The sequence below is a fragment of the Armigeres subalbatus genome, chromosome 2 (genome assembly GCF_024139115.2).
Source record: "Armigeres subalbatus isolate Guangzhou_Male chromosome 2, GZ_Asu_2, whole genome shotgun sequence".
Taxonomy (NCBI): domain Eukaryota; kingdom Metazoa; phylum Arthropoda; class Insecta; order Diptera; family Culicidae; genus Armigeres; species Armigeres subalbatus.
This window is the reverse complement of record NC_085140.1, coordinates 91,556,617-91,578,851: the sequence shown is the minus strand read 5'-3', so window position 1 is coordinate 91,578,851 and position 22,235 is coordinate 91,556,617. Positions and strand designations below refer to the sequence as shown.

The window sequence follows — 22,235 nt, the reverse complement described above, 5'->3', positions numbered from 1 at the left end:
TTAAACTAAATAGGTTTAAAGTCATGCTAAATGACTATTCGCCTGGTTGACTCCAACTTCGTTTAACTCCTAACAATTCTGGCATAGTATAACTTTGATTTATACGAATCATAGTTTAACTTAACAAAAATCCTTCATAGCATATTTAGGAGCAGCTTTCGCCACCGGTTGAAATATTTCAATTTTGTTTTGGTTTTGAATGAAAAAAATATGAGTCATAAAAACAATTGTAAAAAATATTTATTATTTCTTATAAAAAAATACAACTTTATTTCTGAATTTCACTGCATTATGTGATATACTATTAATAGAGCAGGTTTTCGGTGGATGAGTGATGCAGATAAGGTAAAGCAACGGTTTCGTGGACAGCCTGATTTGTTTTTGTGGATTGTGGATGATTAGGACTTGCACCTGACTGCAAACTTCTAACAGAGTTCCTCGGAAGCATACCTTTTCAGCTTCTACAGGTACCAAAATACTGCGCTGCATCGGAAAACCATTGAGTAATGTTGTCACCATGTTGAATGAGGCACCGGTCTTCTAATCCTTGGCATGGGTAAAGGCAGTGGCATCGCTTCAAACTTTTGTTCGGATTTGGAAGATAAATGCCGCCAGAGATGGAGTTGCACTGAGAATTCATACAGGGGATGGACAAAATAATTAGGATAGGCAAATTTTGGGTAAAATTAGATGTGTTGTAACTATCTTAGTTATCATCCGATTTTGACAATTCAGGCATGCCCGAACTATAAAATTAATCCAGTTTGACGGTATGTCCATGGAACCGACTATGGCCACCGGATTCCGGAGATATTCCGGGTTTTTCGGAGGTAGGTTCAAAACCGTAAATTTGAGGTGGATATTTGGAGAAGTTGTAGTTAAAAATTGAGTAAGATTAGTAACCACAAATGAAGTAGGGCTCTTGATGATTGGAACCATATATTGAGATTTGGAATCGGACCAGAATCAAGTGAGATATGGCCAATTCTTTATAATCGGTTCCGATCGATACTTATCAAAGGGGTCAGGCCACAACTTCATTTGAATCTCGCTTTTTGATAGATCGTCCACATTGATTTTATTCTAGAAGGCCTCTAATGTGTCAAGAATGAAAAACCAATTGAATGAATGGATCCTTGAGTCGCTGGGATGTCCCCGGGGAACCTGTGAATGGGGACATTTAAATTTTAGCACCAAAATCAGTCATTCGACGGCTCTTTTTTCATGGTTTTCGATCAGGAAGCGAGGTATGAATATAAAATGGTCAATTGACGGTTCTAACCGCTTCCAGGACCTACGGATTGGCCCGGGGGAACCTGGGAAAGGGGACATTTAAGTTTTAGCACCAAAACCAGTCATTCGAAGGCCTTTTTTCATGGTTTCCGATCAGGAAGCGAAGTATGAATATAAAATGGTCCAATGACGGTTCTGACCGCTTCCAGAATCTACGGATTGGCCCCGGGGAACCTGTGGAAGGGGACATTTTAGTTTTACCACCAAAACCAGTCGTTCGACGGCTCTTTTTTCATGGTTTTCGATCAGGAAGCGAAGTATGAATATAAAATGGTCAATTGACGGTTCTGACCGCTTTCAGGACCTACGGATTGGCCCGGGGGAACCTGGGAAAGGGGACATTTAAGTTTAAGCACCAGAACCAATCATTCGAAGGCTCTTTTTTCATGGTTTTTGATCTGGAAGCGAAGCATGAATATAAAATAATCCATTGACGGCTCTGACCGCTTTCAAGACCTACGGATTGGCCCCGGGGAACCTGTGGAAGGGGACATTTTAGTTTTACCACCAAAACCAGTCATTCGACGGCTTTTTTTTCATGGTTTTCGATCAGGAAGCGAAGTATGAATATAAAATGGTCCATTGACGGCTCTGACTGATTCCAGGATCTACGGATTAGCCCCGGGGAACCTGTGGAAGGGGACATCTTAGTTTTAGCACCAAAACCAGTCATTTGAAGGCTCTTTTCTCATGGTTTTCGATCAGGAAGCGAAACATGAATATAAAATAATCCATTGACGGCTCTGACCGCTTTCTGGACCTGTGGATTAGCTCCGGGGAATCTGTGGAAGGGGACATTTTAGTTTTATTACCAAAACCAGTCATTCGACGACTCTTTTTTCATGGTTTTCGATCAGGAAGCAAAGTATGAATATAAAATGGTCCATTGACAATTCTGACCGCTTCCAAGAACCACGGATTGCTCCTGGAGAATCTGTGTAAGGGGACATTTTATTTTAAGCATCATAACCAGTCATTCGACGGCTCTTTTCTATTGGTTTTGATTAGGAATCGAGAAATGAATATAAAAGGGATCATTGAGGGCTCTGACCGCTTTTTGGGCCTACAGATTGGTCCAGGAAACCTGTGGAAGGGAACATTTTAGTTTTAGCACCAAAACTAGTCGTACAACGGCTTTTTTTATGGCTTTGGATCAGGAAGCGAAGTATGAAGTAGGCAGGTTCCCCGTGAGCTATCCGTAGGTCCAGAAAATGGTCAGATCCGTCAATCGTCCATTTCTTGTTCATACTTCACATTCTGATTGAAATCCATGAAAAAAGAGCCGTCCAATGATTGGTTTTTGTGCTAAAACGAAAATGTCCCCTTCCACAGTTCCCCGGGGGTAATCCGTAAGTCCTAGAAGCGGTCAGATCCATTAATGCTCCAATTTATACTCATTCTTCGCTTTCTGATCAAACATCACGAAAAAAAGCCGTCGAGTTACTGGTTTTTGTGCTGCAACTTGATTGTTCCTTTCCACTGGTTTTCCGGGGGGAATCTGTAGTTCCTGAGAGCGGTCAGAGCCATCAATGGTCAATTTTATATTCATACTTTGCTTATATTGCTTACACCAAAATCAATCATTCTTTCATCAGCTCTTCGTCGAATGATTGATTTTGGTATAAAAACTAAAATGTCCCCTTCCACAGGTTCCTCGGGGGCAACCAGTAGGTCCTGGAAGCGGTCAAAGCTATGGAATCTATGGCAAAAGGTCGAAAGACAAAAGGTCGAAAGACAAAAGGTCGAAAGGACAAAAGGTCGAAAGACAAAAGGTCGAAAAGACAAAAGGTCGAAAGGACAAAAGGTCGAAAAGACAAAACGTCGAAAGGGACAAAAGGTCGAAAGGACAAAAGGTCGAAAGGCACAAAAGGTCGAAAAGGACAAAAGGTCGAAAAGGACAAAAGGTCGAAAAGGACAAAAGGTCGTAAAGGACAAAAGGTCGAAAAGGACAAAAGGTCGAAAAGGACAAAATATCGAAAGGGACAAAATGTCGATCAAGAAGAAGTTGATAACAAAATGGGTGTATTCCGAAAGAATTTATGAAATGCATTTAACTTCAAGTAGAAATAACACACTCATCACATCATGCAAAGTTGAAGAATGAGCAATTTTCAAAGAAGGAGTAATTACTATGAAACAATATTATGAATATCTACATAGTTCTGTTAGAGATAAAAAGATTAAGGAATGATAAAATAAAAGGAATGCATAAAACTTGTATTACGCGAGACAGAGTTGTCCTATACAGTTGGCAAAAAATTTGCCCTTTTATTTTAAATTATTTTTAGCAATTAAATAAAATTCATTCAATGAGTGCAAATAATAAATGAAAATCTAGGTTTTCTGAATGTCGCTTCGATCTGTCAAAAGGCGCACGCATTGAAAATACACCGGCGTGTAATATACGCCGGTGTGTTTGATGTGCGGCGTGCACCATTATGACAGATCGAAGTGACATTTAGAAAACTCAACATCCAACTATTAGTTGTACTCACTGAATGAATTTTATTTATTTGTTCAAAATTGTGAAAAATAAAAGAGCAGAGTTTTTGTTAACTGTGTAGGGCAACTCTGGTGCTAGATTGACTCTCTCCGTTTCAGTTCCTTGTCCATTTCGACCTTTTGATCTTATTGATCTTTAGTTTCTTTCGACCTTTTGTCCTGTTCGACGTTCTGTCCGTTTCGACGTTTTGTCCCGTTCGACGTTTTGTCTTTTCGACCTTTTGTCCTTTTCGACCATTTGTCCCTTCGACCTTTTGTCTTTCGACGTTTTGTCTTTCGACCTTTTGTCCTTTCGACCTTTTGTCTTTCGACCTTTTGTCCCAAACCCAAAGCTATCAATGGTCCTTTTATATTTATACTTTGCTTCCTGATCGAAAACCTATAAAAAGAGCCGTCGAATAACTGATTTTAGTGCCAAAACTTATATGTTTCCTTCCACAGATTCCCCGGGGGCAATCCTTGGGTCGTGGAAGCGGTCAGAGCCGTCAATGGACCATTTTATTTTCGTACTTCGCTTCCTGATCGATAACCACGAATGAAGAGCTGTCGAATGGCTGGTTTTGGTGCTAAAACTAAAATGTCCCCTTCCACAGGTTCCTCGGGACCAATCCGTAGATCCTGGAATCGGTTAGAGCCGGCAATGGACCATTTTATATTCATACTTCGCTTCTTGATCGGAAACCATGAAATAAGAGCCTTCGATTGACTGGTTTTGGTGCTAAAACATAAATGTCCCCTTCCACAGGTTCCCCCGGGCCAATCCGTAGGTCGTGGAAGCGGTCAGAACCGTCAATTGACCATTTTATATTCATACTTCGCTTCCTGATCGAAAACCATGAAAAAAGAGCCGTCGAACGACTGGTTTTGGTGGTAAAACTAAAATGTTCCCTTCAACAGGCTCCTCGGGGCCAATCCGTAGATCCTGGAAGCGGTCAGAACCGTCAAGTGACCATTTTATATTCATACTGCGCTTCCTGATCGGAAACTATGAAAAAAGAGCCTTCGAATGACTGGTTTTGGTGCTAAAACTTAAATGTCCCCTTCAACAGGTTCCCCCGGGCCAATCCGTAGATCCTGGAAGCGGTCAGAACCGTCAAGTGACCATTTTATATTCATACTTCGCTTCCTGATCGAAAACCATGAAAAAAGAGCCGTCGAATGACTGGTTTTGGTGGTAAAACTAAAATGTCCCCTTCCACAGGTTCTCCGGGGCCAATCCGTAGATCCTGGAAGCGGCCAGAGCCGTCATTGGACCATTTTATATTCATACTTCGCTTCCTGATCGGAAACTATGAAAAAAGAGCCGTCGAATGACTGATTTTGGTGCTAAAATTTAAATGTCCCCATTCACAGGTTCCCCGGGGACATCCCAGCGACTCAAGGATCCGTTTATTCAATTGGTTTTTCATTCTTGACACATTAGAGGCCTTCTAGAATAAAATCATAGTGGACGATCTATCAAAAAGCGAGATTCAAATGAAGTTGTGGCCTGACCCCTTTGATAAGTATCGATCGGAACCGATTATAAAGAATTGGCCATATCTCACTTGATTCTGGTCCGATTCCAAATCTCAATATATGGTTCCAATCAGCAAGAGCCCTACTTCATTTGTGGTTACTAATCTTACTCAATTTTCAACTACAACTTCTCCAAATATCCACCTCAAATTTAAGGTTTTGAACCTACCTCCGAAAAACCCGGAATATCTCCGGAATCCGGTGGCCATAGTCGGTTCCATGGACATACCGTCAAACTGGATTAATTTTATAGTTCGGGCATGCCTGAATTGTCAAAATCGGATGATAACTAAGATAGTTACAACACATCTAATTTTACCCAAAATTTGCCTATCCTAATTATTTTGTCCATCCCCTGTATGTCTGTCGGAATAGAGTTGACTGTAGAAGTTACCTTTTTGATATCCAACGCCGATCATCTGGAGATCGCCTCTAGTCCCTCCGATGGGAAACGATCAGGAAGTTACTTCTGCTTTTCGGTGGCTTAATTTCTGCGTTTCGATAGCAATCGTGTTGTAGAGAGCCGCGATATTCGATTATGGTATTTTGTTATTCTGCCAGCACAATATTTTTCTCCTCGATTCGTTTGATGATGAATAAATCCTTTCCGACAAACTGCTCATTTTCAGTTTTTTTTGGTCTACCTGGATTGGCACATATTGCTTTTCTCCTAATGTTGTCGGATATTCTCCTAATGTCGCCGGATATGACCTTGCTTGTTCCGAACTCGATGAGAACACCCTGCTGCCTTCACTGTAAGCTTTAAACTCGCGATGGCTGCAAGAAACGAGGAACAATTTGCATTCTAGTTTTGGTCTAGAAAAAATGGATCTTACCCACCTGAACTTGCTCTCAGCAAAGCCATCCTATAAAATGCACTGGAGACATTAAATAACATCGCAAGAAGAACAATTAATAGAGATAAACCACTGAACTGTATTATTAGTGGTTCCAGTTATGAATTCCAAGAACAATTCACATCTAATTTAATGATTTTTAAATGTTACGGAGATGGCGAAAATCGTTATTGCAAGGCTGTCGGTGTTGGAACGTTTTGACAGACAACATTTAAACAGTAAACAATAACAACAGAAAAATCGAGCACAGGTTATTTTAAATTCATGGTCAGTATAAATTATAATCTATGCTTCATATAAATCGAATGAATGTCAAAAAAGTATAAATTATAATCTATCAACGTTTAGCTCTATTTCTGAGTGTACTTCAGTTCACCCAAATATGGGTGAAGTATACCTAAAATCGCCGAAAAGTGCACATACGTATTTATGGGTGAATTGATCTTTACCTATTTATGAGTAAACCTAGGTTACCCATATATAGGTAGTTAAGTAGAGGTGATTTATTGGTAAACTTTACCCAAATATGGGTGATTTTATTTTGTTTGAAGCTATTCTGAATTTTTCTAATATTAATATCAAAAACAATAAAAATCTAAGAAATACATCATTTTATTATATCAAATAAATGAAATTTATAACAGTACATATAACGAGGCATTTTATAATAGTACAATAATACTTGGTACTATTTACATTAAAATAAGGTCCAGCATCTAACAGCAGGTGCCGAGGATTACGCCGCAGTTGGCATGCTTCCGGGTGTTTACGTTTGCTGCTGGAACATGGGTAGCATCTATTCACGTTCACGGAGGTCGTTATAGTCCTGTTAAAAGTCAACATATTAAACATTGTGAAACTAGACTTGTGGATCCACTACTCAATAAAAATCCGGAACCTTCAAGTGACGAAGTGTTTTTTTTACGATGCTTCTCTTCGGAGTTGGTGCGTGTCTCCCTTGGCTTCTCCGAATTGGAAAATTATTTACTTTTTTCGATGTGAAATTTCAAATGCAGATCGTTAAAAGGGTTCCGGTTTTCTATTGAGAATAAAATGTATTGAAACTTACCACAACAGAAGCTGGTGGGCCTGGTGGGCACGGGCCTGCAACGGCTGATTCGGTTGATAGGCTGACTTTTCATTTTATTGTTTCGCAGTTCCGTAAGCTGAAGTCCCAGGGCTAAAGATGGGCTACCTGATGGTGGCATTGTCAATTCTTTCCTTTACTCAGGAGTAAACTGGCTACGGTATCAATTTGCGATATCCTTATTAAGTTGTACGCCACGGGCTCGGCCACGGGTGCGGTAATTTATTCACCGGTTGATGCTTTGTTTCCTCCTGGAAGGTATTTGTCTTTTGGTCCGTGGCCCTTTAACTTGTTTCGACACCTATGCAAAATGCAGAATTAGAAGGGAAATCAATGCGGATATCTATTAGTTAATAAATCTGCATTTACTTACCATTTATTAGTTAATAAATCCACAGAAATTTATTTATTAATTTTGCACTATACTGCCTGCCGAACAGCAAAAGATCATTTTGAGGAAAGGACGCTCAAATATTTTCACCCAAATATGGGTAAATTCATTTACTCATATATGGCCCGCACGGAAGGATGTCTAAAAGCGAACAGGAATCTACCTAAATTTGACACAAACCACCCTAGTCGGGCTTCAAATTCATCTTGGACACGAATCAAGTGCAATTTTAGTCAACGAATTTTGCAAGTGTTTGTTTGTTCACCACACAGTCATACGCCAGCGGCAGTCGAACCGGTTTAGCTGTCAAGATTGCTCGCGCGCTTTCTCGTCGCCATATTTTTTTCATGTGTTGTAAAATTTTCTGTTACGAAAAGGAAGTGGAATATTGTTTTGGATGGTGCTCGCATGCTCGGAAAACCGTTGTCCAGGAAATCATCGAGTCGAGAACCATCTAAGAACGACGAGTCGCTGAAATCCCGATATTTTCGACAAGGAGGTGGAGCAGCATACGAGGCGGAGGATTATTCCGATTTCCATATGCTGGACATCAAGCCGCAGGATCGAAATATGTCTCGAAAAAGTGAGTCTTAAAAACATTCTTTGATTTACATACCTACCTAAACTATTCTGGATACAACGGTAAATATTATTTTGTTTCCTATTGCAGCAATAATAACCTTCGAATCTGCATCCTGCAGGATCCATGGATCACTACTGTGATTTTTTCCTGCTATTATTTTAATCATCAGGCGATGGGACCGACGTCGAATTAATCATCCATGTCAAAAGCTAAGTATTTCGGGTCTTGATTTATTATTTATTTTCAGTATTTCATTGCCAATTTCCTGGGATTTATTCTCAAAAAAAGGGAATCCTGAGTGTACTTTTCGGTAATCATGGATGGATTTCACAGATAACTTGGGTGAATTTCTTCGAGAATACTTAATGGAATCTTTGGAGAATCGTTAATGGACTTGTTTAGGTATCCTTATTGAATTTCTTTGGGAATCCTAAATGATCTCTTCGGGAGATGTTTCTGGAGTGGAGTTTTTCGGAAATCCTTAGATGATTACTTTCGTAAACCTGGGAGGATTTTTTTGGGAATCCTTGGTAGATTCCTTCCTTAATCCTTAAGGGATTGCTTCGGCAGTCAACTTCTTCGACTTCTTCGGGAATCCTTAAGCGATTCCTTCGGGAATTCTGAAGATATTGATAAGGGCATCCTGAAGGGATTGCTTCAACAGTCCTGGGAAGATTCCTGAGGGGATTCCTTCGGTAATCCTTAAGGGATTGCTTCGGCAGTCGACTTCTTCGGGAATCCTTAAGCGATTCCTTCGGGAATTCTGAAGATATTGATTAGGGCATCCTGGAGAGATTGCTTCGACAGTCCTGGGAGGATTCCTGGGGGGATTCCTTCGGGAATCCTGAGAGGATTCCTTCGCGAATTCTGGGGGGATTCCTTCGGGAATTCTGGGGGGATTCCTTCGGGAATCCTGGGGGGATTCCTTCGGGAATCCTGGGGGGATTCCTTCGGGAATCCTGGGGGGACTCTATCGGGAATCCTGGGGGAATTCCTTCGGGAATCCTGGGGGGATTCCTTCGGGAATCCTATGGGGGATTCCTTCGGGAATCCTGGGGGGATTCCATCGGGAATCCTGGGGGAATTCCTTCGGGAATCCTGGGGGGATTCCTTCGGGAATCCTGGGGGGATTCCTTCGGGAATCCTATGGTGGATTCCTTCGGGAATCCTGGGAGGATTCCTTCGGGAATCCTGGGAGGATTCCTTCGGGAATCCTGGGAGGATTCCTTCGGGAATCCTGGGAGGATTCCTTCGGGAATCCTGGGAGGATTCCTTCGGGAATCCTGGGAGGATTCCTTCGGGAATCCTGGGGGGATTCCTTTGGGAATCCTGGGGGGATTCCTTTGGGAATCCTGGGGGGATTCCTTCGGGAATCCTGAGGGGATTCCTTCAAGAATCCTGAGGGGATTCCTTCGGGAATCCTGAGGGGATTGCTTCGGGAGTCCAGAGGGGATTCCTTCGGGAGTCCAGAGGGGATTCCTTCGGGAGTCCTGAGGGGATTCTTTCGGGAATCCTGATGGGATTCCTTCGGGAATCCTGATGGGATTCCTTCGGGAATCCTGATGGGATTTCTTCGGGAATCCTAAGGGGATTCCTCCGGGAATCCTGAGGGGATTCCTCCGGGAATCCTGGGAGGATTCCTTCGAGAATCATGGGGGGCTTCCTTCGGGAATCCTGGGAGGATTCCTTCGGGAATCCTGGGGGGATTCCTTTGTGAATCCTGGGGGGATTCCTTTGCGAATCCTGGGGGGATTCCTTTGGGAATCCTGGGGCGATTCCTTTGGGAATCCTGGGGGGATTCCTTCGGGAATCCTGAGGGGATTCCTTCAAGAATCCTGAGGAGATTCCTTCGGGAATCCTGAGGGGATTGCTTCGGAAGTCCAGAGGGGATTCCTTCGGGAGTCCAGAGGGGATTCCTTCGGGAGTCCTGAGGGGATTCTTTCGGGAATCCTGATGGGATTCCTCCGGGAATCCGAAGGGGATTCCTCCGGGAATCCGAAGGGGATTCCTCCGGGAATCCGAAGGGGATTCCTCCGGGAATCCGAAGGGGATTCCTCCGGGAATCCGAAGGGGATTCCTCCGGGAATCCTGGGAGGATTCCTTTGAGAATCATGGGGGGCTTCCTTCGGGAATCCTGGGAGGATTCCTTCGGGAATCCTGGGGGGATTCCTTTGGGAATCCTGGGGGGATTCCTTTGGGATTCCTTTGGGAATCCTGAGGGGATTCCTGGGGCGAATCCTGAGGGGATTCCTCCGGGAATCTTGATGGGATTCCTTCGGGAATCCTGATGGGATTCCTTCGGGAATCCTGATGGGATTCCTTCGGGAATCCTGATGGGATTCCTTCGGGAATCCTGATGGGATTCCTTCGGGAATCCTGATGGGATTCCTTCGGGAATCCTGATGGGATTCCTTCGGGAATCCTGATGGGATTCCTTCGGGAATCCTGATGGGATTCCTTCGAGAATCCTGATGGGATTCCTTCGGGAATCCTGATGGGATTCCTTCGGGAATCCTGATGGGATTCCTTCGGGAATCCTGATGGGATTCCTTCGGGAATCCTGATGGGATTCCTTCGAGAATCCTGATGGGATTCCTTCGGGAATCCTGATGGGATTCCTTCGGGAATCCTGAGGGGATTCCTTCGGGAATCCTGAGGGGATTCCTTCGGGAATCCTGAGGGGATTCCTTCGGGAATCCTGATGGGATTCCTTCGGGAATCCTGAGGGGATTCCTTCGGGAATCCTGAGGGGATTCCTTCGGGAATCCTGAGGGGATTCCTTCGGTAGTCCTGAGGGGATTCTTTCGGGAATCCTGATGGGATTCCTTCGGGAATCCTGATGGGATTCCTTCGGGAATCCTGATGGGATTCCTTCGGGAATCCTGATGGGATTCCTTCGGGAATCCTGATGGGATTCCTTCGGGAATCCTGATGGGATTCCTTCGGGAATCCTGATGGGATTCCTTCGGGAATCCTGATGGGATTCCTTCGGGAATCCTGATGGGATTCCTTCGGGAATCCTGATGGGATTCCTTCGGGAATCCTGATGGGATTCCTTCGGGAATCCTGATGGGATTCCTTCGGGAATCCTGATGGGATTCCTTCGGGAATCCTGATGGGATTCCTTCGGGAATCCTGATGGGATTCCTTCGGGAATCCTGATGGGATTCCTTCGGGAATCCTGATGGGATTCCTTCGGGAATCCTGATGGGATTCCTTCGGGAATCCTGATGGGATTCCTTCGGGAATCCTGATGGGATTCCTTCGGGAATCCTGAGGGGATTCCTTCGGGAATCCTGAGGGGATTCCTTCGGGAATCCTGAGGGGATTCCTTCTGAATCGATGGGATTCCTTCGGGAATCCGATGGGATTCCTTCAGGAATCGATGGGATTCCTTCAGAATCCTGATGGGATTCCTTCGGGAATCCTGATGGGATTCCTTCGGGAATCCCGATGGGATTCCTTCGGGAATCCCGATGGGATTCCTTCGGGAATCCCGATGGGATTCCTTCGGGAATCCCGATGGGATTCCTTCGGGAATCCCGATGGGATTCCTTCGGGAATCCCGATGGGATTCCTTCGGGAATCCCGATGGGATTCCTTCGGGAATCCCGATGGGATTCCTTCGGGAATCCCGATGGGATTCCTTCGGGAATCCTGATGGGATTCCTTCGGGAATCCTGATGGGATTCCTTCGGGAATCCCGATGGGATTCCTTCGGGAATCCCGATGGGATTCCTTCGGGAATCCTGATGGGATTCCTTCGGGAATCCTGATGGGATTCTTTCGGAATTCCTGAGGGGATTCCTTCGGGAATCCTGAGGGGATTCCTTCGGGAATCCTGAGGGGATTCCTTCGGGAATCCTGAGGGGATTCCTTCGGGAATCCTGAGGGGATTCCTTCGGGAATCCTGAGGGGATTCCTTCGGGAATCCTGAGGGGATTCCTTCGGGAATCCTGAGGGGATTCCTTCGGGAATCCTAAGGGGATTCCTTCGGGAATCCTAAGGGGATTCCTTCGGGAATCCTAAGGGGATTCCTTGTGGATTCCTAAGGGGATTCCTTCGGGAGTCCTGAGGGGAGTTCTTCGGGAGTCCTGAGGGGATTCTATCGGGAGTCCTGAGGGGATTCCTTCGGGAATCCTGAGGGGATTCCTTCGGGAATCCTGAGGGGATTCCTTCGGGAATCCTGATGGGATTCCTTCGGGAATTCTAAGGGGATTACTTCGGGAATCCTGAGGGCATTCCTTCGGGGGATTCTTGCGGGAATCCTGAGAAGATTCTTAAGGGAATCTCGAGGGGAATACTTCGGGAATCCTGAGGGATTCCTTCGAGAATCCTCGGGGAATCCTTAAGGGATTCCTCCGATAATTTTTTTCCATGATCTTTATTCAAGTGATTTTTAAGTTAAACAAAGTTCATCAACTATGAAAAAATGGAAAAATAACTATTCTACATTTATTTTTTCGGTAATTATTCCATCTGATTACGGATATCCGGATTATGTTTACTTGTACAGTAGACGATCGATAACTGCAAGTCATTAAACTGCAATGCTTTTTAACTGCAATTCGATAGTTGCAACAATTTTGCAGTTATCGGACCGCTAAACTTCAAACTGATGTCAAAGTCAAGGACAGCTGCATTGTGCTGCACATTTAGATGCAGTTTTATTGCATCTGACGTCGATTGACAACCGTTTGACGTCTAGAATGCGTTGCAGTTATCGAACGGCTACTGTACAACTGTATATCATATTCACAAAATATGATCATTGATGATTCATACAAACTATATTTGATCTTTTGAACACGTTTTTGGACGATGTATTTTGATGATGAATTTTGGTGAAAATATTCACGGTTCAGAAAAGTGTCCCCGAGTACCGGACACTATTACATCATGTGCCAAATTCCTAATTATTCCAAATTCCTATTACATGAGTAAAGACATCATTTAAAATAGTAATATTTTTCACTTGCTTTAAGTTAGTTAAGTTTAAGGACCCGGGGGACAGCTACCGGATACAGAAATTTGGTTTTCCACTATAGATACATTATATATGTAACAAATCCTGATTGCTTTTTGAAATATGACTAATATTGATTTTAATATGGTTGATTCAAACCTTCTAAAATAAGGCGAAACATGAACTTTTTTTACCTTTTTGCTCAATTTCAAATTTTGTAAAAATCTTACGACATGAGGATCTGATATTCCATGCAAGTAAAGGACTTTTCAATACCTTCCGTTTGTACTATATAAGATCACAGAGAACAGACATGGATGCTCGAACAAAATTTCGTTAAAAACGTGTGTAAAGATTTAAATCGCACCTCAGCGCCGCCAACGCAGGCTGCCCGACATAAAAACTCAATTTCACTAAGTGATGGCGTTGGCATACACTTCATAAACAATGTAGTGCTGCCACCTAGGAGCGAGCCTAGGAGCAATTCGGAATGAACACTAGCGCTCAAAAGTAAAACACGGCAAATTTTAACCATATTTATCAGCACACTAGCCCCGCGCAACGGGGGCATAACGACATACTTTAAAATGACCAGTACAAACTTTTACACAAGCACGCGAATGAAGATGAACGTCTGTTCTCTGTGATAAGATGTTTGAGGGATCTCTGCAAGTGCCGTTTTTAGAAGTGTCCGGTATTGGGAGGTGTCCGGCGCTGGGGGATCTCCCCATACTATTTTTAACAATCAGTTTAACGTTGACTTGATATCATTGAAAGGATCAAACTTCTATACATCCTAGAACATCTGCGTTGAACTTATTTGACTGGTGAAGCATTCGCAAGGGCTTTAAGGTCTGGGGGATGCTCTCTCGCGGTAGAGCGCAAGGAGGTACCAAATAAATAAATAAAAATCAAATGTAGGAATGGATCGAGATAAATAATTGATGGTAAATAAAACAAGGAGTTCATCCAGACATTCCTCCAAAAGTTCCTCCAGGAATTCCTCCGAAAGTTTCTCCAGGAATTCCTCCGGAAGTTTCTCCAGGAATTCCTCCGGAAGTTCCTCCAGGAATTCCTCCGGAAGTTTCTCCAGGAATTCCTCCGGAAGTTCTTCCAGGAATTCCTCCGGAAGTTCTACCAGGAATTCCTCCGGAAGTTCCTCCAGGAGTTCTTCCGGAAGTTCCTCCAGGAGTTCTTCCGGGAGTTCCTCCAGGAGTTCTTCCGGAAGTTCCTCCAGGAGTTCTTCCAGGAATTTCCCCAGAAGTTCCTCCAGGATTTCCTCCGGGAACTCATCCAGGAATTCCTCTGGAAGTTCCTCCACGAATTTCTCCGGAAGTTCCTCCAAGAATTCCTCTGGGAGTTCCTCCAGGAATTCCTCCGGAAGTTCCTCCAGGAATTCCTCCGGAAGTTCCTCCAGGAATTCCTCCGGAAGTTCCTCCAGGAATTCCTCCGGAAGTTCCTCCAGGAATTCCTCCGGAAGTTCCTCCAGGAATTCCTCCGGAAGTTCCTCCAGGAATTCCTCGGAAGTTCCTCCAGGAATTCCTCCGGAAGTTCCTCCAGGAATTCCTCCGGAAGTTCCTCCAGGAATTCCTCGGAAGTTCCTCCAGGAATTCCTCCGGAAGTTCCTCCAGGAATTCCTCCGGAAGTTCCTCCAGGAATTCCTCCGGAAGTTCCTCCAGGAATTCCTCCGGAAGTTCCTCCAGGAATTCCTCCGGAAGTTCCTCCAGGAATTCCTCCGGAAGTTCCTCCAGGAATTCCTCCGGAAGTTCCTCCAGGAATTCCTCCGGAAGTTCCTCCAGGAATTCCTCCGGAAGTTCCTCCAGGAATTCCTCCGGAAGTTCCCCCAGGAATTCCCCCGGAAGTTCCCCCAGGAATTCCTCGGGAGTTTCCTCCGGGAATTCCTCGGAAGTTCCTCCAGGAATTCCTCCGGAAGTTCCTCCAGGAATTCCTCCGGAAGTTCCTCCAGGAATTCCTCCGGAAGTTCCTCCAGGAATTCCTCCGGAAGTTCCTCCAGGAATTCCTCCGGAAGTTCCTCCAGGAATTCCTCCGGAAGTTCCTCCAGGAATTCCTCCGGAAGTTCCTCCAGGAATTCCTCCGGAAGTTCATCCAGGAATTCCTCCGGAAGTTCCTCCAGGAATTCCTCGGAAGTACCTCAAGGAATTCCTCCGAAAGTTCCTCCAGGAATTCCTCCGGAAGTTCCTCCAGGAATTCCTCCGGAAGTTCCTCAGGAATTCCTCCGAGTTCCTCCAGGAATTCCTCGGAAGTTCCTCCAGGAATTCCTCCGGAAGTTCCTCCAGGAATTCCTCCGGAAGTTCCTCCAGGAATTCCTCCGGAAGTTCCTCCAGAATTCCTCGGAAGTTCCTCCAGGAATTCCTCGGAAGTTCCTCCAGGAATTCCTCGGAAGTTCCTCAGGAATTCCTCGGAAGTTCCTCCAGAATTCCTCCGGAAGTTCCTCCAGGAATTCCTCCGGAAGTTCCTCCAGGAATTCCTCGGAAGTTCCTCCAGGAATTCCTCCGGAAGTTCCTCCAGGAATTCCTCGGAAGTTTCTCCTGGAGAATTCCTCGGAAGTTTGGAAGGAATTCCTCGGAATTCCTGAAGGATTCCTCCAAGGAATTCTGAAGGAAGTTCTAGGAATTCCTGGAGGAACTTCCGAAAGAATTCCTGGAGGAACTTCCGAAGGAATTCCTGGAGAAACTTCCGGAGGAATTCCTGGAGAAACTTCCGAAGGAATTCCTGGAGGAACTTCCGAAGGAACTTCCGAAGGAATTCCTGGAGGAACTTCCGAAGGAATTCCTGGAGGAACTTCCGAAGGAATTCCTGGAGGAACTTCCGAAGGAATTCCTGGAGGAACTTCCGAAGGAATTCCTGGAGGAACTTCCGAAGGAATTCCTGGAGAAACTTCCGAAGGAATTCCTGGAGGAACTTCCGAAGGAATTCCTGGAGGAACTTCCGAAGGAATTCCTGGAGGAACTTCCGAAGGAATTCCTGGAGGAACTTCCGAAGGAATTCCTGGAGGAACTTCCGAAGGAATTCCTGGAGGAACTTCCGAAGGAATTCCTGGAGGAACTTCCGAAGGAATTCCTGGAGGAACTTCGAAGGAATTCCTGGAGGAACTTCCGAAGGAATTCCTGGAGGAACTTCCGAAGGAATTCCTGGAGGAACTTCCGAAGGAATTCCTGGAGGAACTTCCGAAGGAATTCCTGGAGGAACTTCCGAAGGAATTCCTGGAGGAACTTCCGAAGGAATTCCTGGAGGAACTTCCGAAGGAATTCCTGGAGGAACTTCCGAAAGAATTCCTGGAGGAACTTCCGAAGGAATTCCTGGAGGAACTTCCGGAGGAATTCCTGGAAGAACTTCCGAAGGAATTCCTGGAGGAACTTCCGAAGGAATTCCTGGAGGAACTTCCGAAGGAATTCCTGGAGGAACTTCCGAATGAATTCCTGGAGGAACTTCCGAAGGAATCCCTGGAGGAACTTCCGAAGGAATTCCTGGAGGAACTTCCGAAGGAATTCCTGGAGGAACTACCGAAGGAATTCCTGGAGGAACTACCGAAGGAATTCCTGGAGGAACTACCGAAGGAATTCCTGGAGGAACTTCCGGAGGAATTCCTGAAGGAGCTTCCGAAGGAATTCCTGGAGGAACTTCCGAAGGAATTCCTGGAGGAACTTCCGAAGGAATTCCTGGAGGAACTTCCGAAGGAATTCCTGGAGGAACTTCCGAAGGAATTCCTGGAGGAACTTCCGAAGGAATTCCTGGAGGAACTTCCGAAGGAATTCCAGGAGGAACTTCCGCAGGAGTTCTTGGAGGAACTTCCGCAGGAATTCCTTGAGGAACTTCCGCAGGAATTTCTGGAGGAGCTTCCGAAGGAATTCCTGGAGGAACTTCCGAAGGAATTCCTGGAGGAACTTCCGAAGGAATTCCTGGAGGAACTTCCGAAGGAATTCCTGGAGGAACTTCCGAAGGAATTCCTGGAGGAACTTCCGAAGGAATTCCTGGAGGAACTTCCGAAGGAATTCCTGGAGCAACTTAAATAGGAATTCCTGGAGGAATTTCCGAAGGAATTCCTGGCGGAACTTCCGAAGGAATTCCTGGAGGAACTTCCGAAGGAATTCCTGGAGAAACTTCCGAAGGAATTCCTGGAGGAACTTCCGGAGGAATTCCTGGAGGAACTTCCGAAGGAATTCCTGGAGAAACTTCCGAAGGAATTCCTGGAGGAACTTCCGAAGGAATTCCTGGAGGAACTTCCGAAGAAATTCCTGGAGGAGAACTTCCGAAGGAATTCTTGGAGGAACTTTGACCTGGTAGATCAATTGAACCAACTTCCTGACAATTTGGAGACTATAGAATATCGGCGTTGGACTTTTTTGACTGGTAACGCATTCACAGGGGCTCTAGGGACTTAAATGGTCACGCTGGGTTGCTATCGGTTTGATGTCAAGCGTAGCTGACCTGGTAGATCAATTGAACTTACCTCTCGGATGATTTGGAGACTCTAGAACATCTGCGTTGGACTCATTTGACTGGATATTATTTGGATATTATTTGAAACTTTTTTCAGATACTCTGAAATAATTCCAAGCATCTCGAGAGAATGCGAACAGGAATTTAGTGAAAATTTCTTCGGAAATTCCGAGTGGATCCCCCCCAGAGAATTTCTTTCGGAATTCCGAGTGATTTTCTCCAGCAATTCCAAGAAAAAACCTCTTTAAGTTGGACAAGAATTTTTTCCAGAAATTTCGAGGGAATTTATAAAGAATTGCTTGAATAATTCTCTGGTAATTTACGGAGGAATTCTTTCGAACTAAATGTAGGAATTCTCTCGGAATAAAGTACTGAAGCAAACCTCTCGGAGCTCTTGAAGATATTCTCTTGGAAATCCTGAAGAAATTGTGTAGGAGCTCCTGGAAGAGATCTCGGAATTTCTGGAAGCATTCTCTCTGAATTCCGGGAGGAATTCTCACAAAGTTCCTGATAAATTCTCCCGGAATTGCTGAAGGAAATCTTTCTTAATGCCTGTAAGAGTTCTGAGAGAATTATATCAGGAATGTCGTGAGCATTCTTCCAGGAATTCAGTGAGAATTACTCCAGAAATTCCAAGTGGTTTTCTTCAAGGAAACCTAGACATTTTTTCAGGATTTCCGAGAAAATTTCTTCGTGAATTCCGAGAGAATGTCTGCGTATATGTTTAGAATTATTGCTGAGAATTCTCCCAAGACTCCCGGTAGAACTCCATAATTCTCTCTTCTGAAAAACTTTTCAATAATTATCCACAAATTCCCAAACAATTATTTGCGGGATTCAAGGATCCAACGATTTTTTTTTTCAGAAATTCTCGAACGAATTTTCTCCAGATTCGCGAAGAAATTCTCCTAGAACTCTTGAATGAATCCTCAAAGGATACCAGAAGGATTCGTCCCAGTTATCACGAAGATATCCTTCCAGAAATTTTGAAAGAATTCTTTAATTAATCTCAAAAAATATCAACTGGTTTCCACTTTGATTTATTGTCAGAAATCGTGACTGAATTCCAAAAAAAAACCCTTCATGGAATTCAGTAGGAAATCCCGTATGAAAAAAAAGGATTCTCTCTCGAATTTAGTATGGATCCCAAAAGGATTCTAGAAACAAAACCGAAAGGACTGGCCGTATTTGATAGAGTTTTTCAGTGGCCGTGAATTCTTTTAGTGAGATATTTAGTTTTAATTTTCATAACGAATTGAATCAATACATACACCTAGGATTATTTTTATTTAGGTTTTGCCAGTCTTGTCAGTCTCATCGTCTCAAATCATCATCGGAGAACTAGGCATTCCGGAAAGTTGGATCTTATGAACCAAAAGGATAAGGGCTGGATTACGGTTCTGCTATCACCTTCTACTGCGCTGCAAGCCGATGCCCAAGCCCAAGCACACGAGGTTACCATGGAGTATACCACGGCGGATTATGTGATCAATTGTAAGTGCAATGAATCAGCTCGATTATTTGTAATTTATTATACTTTTTATTTCTCCTGCAGATGATCTTCCCTATCTTAAGTTATTGCTAGAAGAATTCAAGGACGCCAAACAAATTTCCTATTAGTCTAAGTATCAAGGATATTAGATTTCGACCCGAGGTTATAGAGCTTAATGAGAAAGTAAGTGACCATATTTAATTCAAGGATGGGAACATAAAAATATTTTTTTTAATTCTTTGCAGTTTAACCTCCGGGAAACAATTGACGAAGGTGATCGAGGTTCGTCTAGAGGAGCATCAACAGAGCTATGTGCTGATGAGAAGCCAACTGGAAAACTGTCCTTTCTGCAGCATGAAAGGATTCAGAATGGAATCTAAAATTGATTCCACAATAGGGGGAAAGACGGCTTTGGCAGGTTTTGTTCTATTATTGTCAGGGGGGTTTTTGTCGACCAAATTTTATGAAATTTGGCCACAATATTCTTTGATATGCAAAGAATGTTCAGGCCAAATTTGAGCATAGTCAGTCATAAAAAACCCCTGCAAATAATAGAACAAAACCTGCCAAAGCCGTCATTCCCCCTATGTGATTTCGAATGAGTAACGAATGGAATGACGAGTTTTGAATTCTTACGGGATTCTATTCGTACGCCAGTCGGTATTCTATTCTGAATCTATATGTTTTTTCGGTATTCTTCCGAGATTTTAGTCGAAATATTTTCGGTACTCCGTTCAGAATCCTTGCGGGATTTCATTCGTAATTCTTCAGGGATTAAATTCAAAATTCTTTAGGGGTTCCATTCGTAATCCATTTGTAATCCTTATGAATTTCCATTCGCATTCTACACAATCATTTGAGGTCACATTCAGAATCTGTCGGACAATAAAAAAAAGAATCTGTTGGGGAATCCTTGGACTGCGGGATTCCATTTGAAATCCTCTTGGGAATTCATTCAAAACATGTTCAGAATTCCATTCATAATCCGTTCGGAGTTCTACACTTTGAGCACTTTTGTGGAATTTTGAAAGTATTTCTAATGATATCCCGCAATGATTTCGAATAGAATACCAAGGGAAATACATAAAGAATTGCGAATGGAATCCCAAAAATGGTTTCGAACGGAATTCCAAAAGAATTACGGATTTTATCCCCAAAGAATTACCAACGGAATTCCAAATAAAATACCGAACGACGAAAGGTTTCCTAAGGGATTCGGAAAAATATCTCGAGTGGATTCCACATGTGATTCTAAAAATAATCCGAATCGAACCCGGAAAGAATTCCGAGTGGAATCAATTCGAGATCTCATTCAGAATCATTCCGTGATTCCTTTCGAAATTTCGTGGGAATTATATTCGCACTCCTTTTGGGATAAAATTTGATTTTGTTTTGGAATTTCATTCGAAATAATCGAGGGATTTCATTTGGAATCATTTTGTAATTCCATAGTGTGCTATAGGAAAGTATGGAGGCAAGAAAAAAGAATGGAAGACCACAAGGATTTCGAATAAAATCTTAAGAGGATTCTGATTGACTGATGAAGCAGATGAAAAAGCGAAAAGGTTTGGAATAGAATACCAAAAGGGTTACGAATGAAATTCCGAAAGGATAGCGAATGGCATCACGTGAGGTTTGTGAATTGAAACCTGAGAATAACCTTTCGATTTGGTATTGAGATTTCATTAGCTATCCTTTCGCAACTTATTTAAAAAAATCGGAACCTTTCAGAATTCTATGTCTCATCCTTTGAGAAGTTTATTCTCAATACTTTAAGGATCAACTTCGAATTTACTGGTGATTCCTTTCAAAACCATTCTTGGGAATCTGTTCGGAATCCACTAAAGATTCCAATTGTGTAGGGATTCTATCCAGAAACCTTTCGAGATTCCACAAACAGTGCTTTAGCTTTTCGGTCTGATTTTTTTCAGGATTTTATTTGGAATAATTTCGATGTTCCAATTGTATTTTTGTGATTCCATACGCTTCCTTCTAGAACTCCTTTCGGTATACTTTCAGCATTTCTTTCGGGAATCCCGGGAAGGATTTCGAAACTAATTCTCAATGAATTGATGGATTGTTCAAATGCTATTTAGAAAAAAATTGCGAATGGACCCTGGAAATTTTTCCCATTGGAATCCTTAGGGAATTTCCAATAATTTATAGAATCTTAACATATCTAAATTCCAATGCCATGGCCATTGGCTATGCACCGCAAACGGGTTCTATCTGATGCCCCTACTCGATTCCATGGAATCGATATATCCTTCTCACAATCATTATCCAATTTACGGACGCATTCCCGAGTATAACTTAACTTGCTACTGTATAAGGGTGAAATCAGGAGTGATTCAGTTTGATTCTAAATTTTCGACCACTATTCTAGTTTGCATCTGGAGCAAAATAGAACAAACTCGCTGGTTTTCCCAGCAGTGTTCTATTCATGTTTTTCAAATTTTCAAATAATTGAAATCATTATGTTACTGCCAAGAAAGGCGTCGGAATTGCAAAGTGGATTGATCCGTAGATAAAATGACGCATCCATACACAAAAACAATTGAAAAATATTTGAATCTCGTGATTCAATCGTGGTTCAAATCTGCAGAAAATAGAACGGAGCGTTATACCAGTTTTATTTCTTTGACAGTTGACTGGTATAAAAACTGAATCTAGAACAGCTGCTGGGAAATTCAATGTTTCAGATTCATATTCAAACTGACAGCACCGAACGATTTGAATCACTGCTGATTTTACTCTAACAATATATGTAAATAGAATTTAAATAAACATTTTTAAATAATTCTAAAATTTTCAATGTAAACAAAGCAAAGAAAAGAACAAAAAAGAAGAAGAATCATCAAGTACCCATATCTCTATCATGTCTAGCAAAAGTCTAGCAGAACTGTGGTACCCATGTCTAGAAGATATCTCTGCGTTATCTAAGAGAACCGATGTGTCAAATCCCTTTCGGTTTAACCGGTTCAAACGGTCTACTCGTCTAAAATCTGAGGTAGATACCGGTGTAAACGGTTGTTGCATTTGAGGCGGATTTGAGGTCTGACAGGTGCTAGACATCGAAGAAAAA

The 22,235-nt window shown here is 43.2% G+C and overlaps 3 long non-coding RNA genes across 3 annotated transcripts; 1 reads left to right on the top strand and 2 right to left on the bottom strand.

Moving 5' to 3' along the window:
- Positions 1 to 308: 308 nt before the first annotated feature.
- LOC134214708 (uncharacterized) lies at positions 309 to 6,425 on the bottom strand. The gene is made up of 3 exons (XR_009979886.1): positions 6,154 to 6,425; positions 5,708 to 6,090; positions 309 to 581 (listed from the first exon to the last, which is right to left on the bottom strand). It is a non-coding gene; the product is annotated as an uncharacterized LOC134214708 (long non-coding RNA).
- Positions 6,426 to 6,766: 341 nt separating this feature from the next.
- On the bottom strand, positions 6,767 to 7,724 carry LOC134214707 (uncharacterized). The gene is made up of 3 exons (XR_009979885.1): positions 7,631 to 7,724; positions 7,240 to 7,558; positions 6,767 to 6,996 (listed from the first exon to the last, which is right to left on the bottom strand). It is a non-coding gene; the product is annotated as an uncharacterized LOC134214707 (long non-coding RNA).
- Positions 7,725 to 18,347: 10,623 nt separating this feature from the next.
- Positions 18,348 to 21,633, top strand: LOC134214706 (uncharacterized). The gene is made up of 3 exons (XR_009979884.1): positions 18,348 to 19,152; positions 19,214 to 19,333; positions 19,396 to 21,633. It is a non-coding gene; the product is annotated as an uncharacterized LOC134214706 (long non-coding RNA).
- Positions 21,634 to 22,235: the final 602 nt, after the last annotated feature.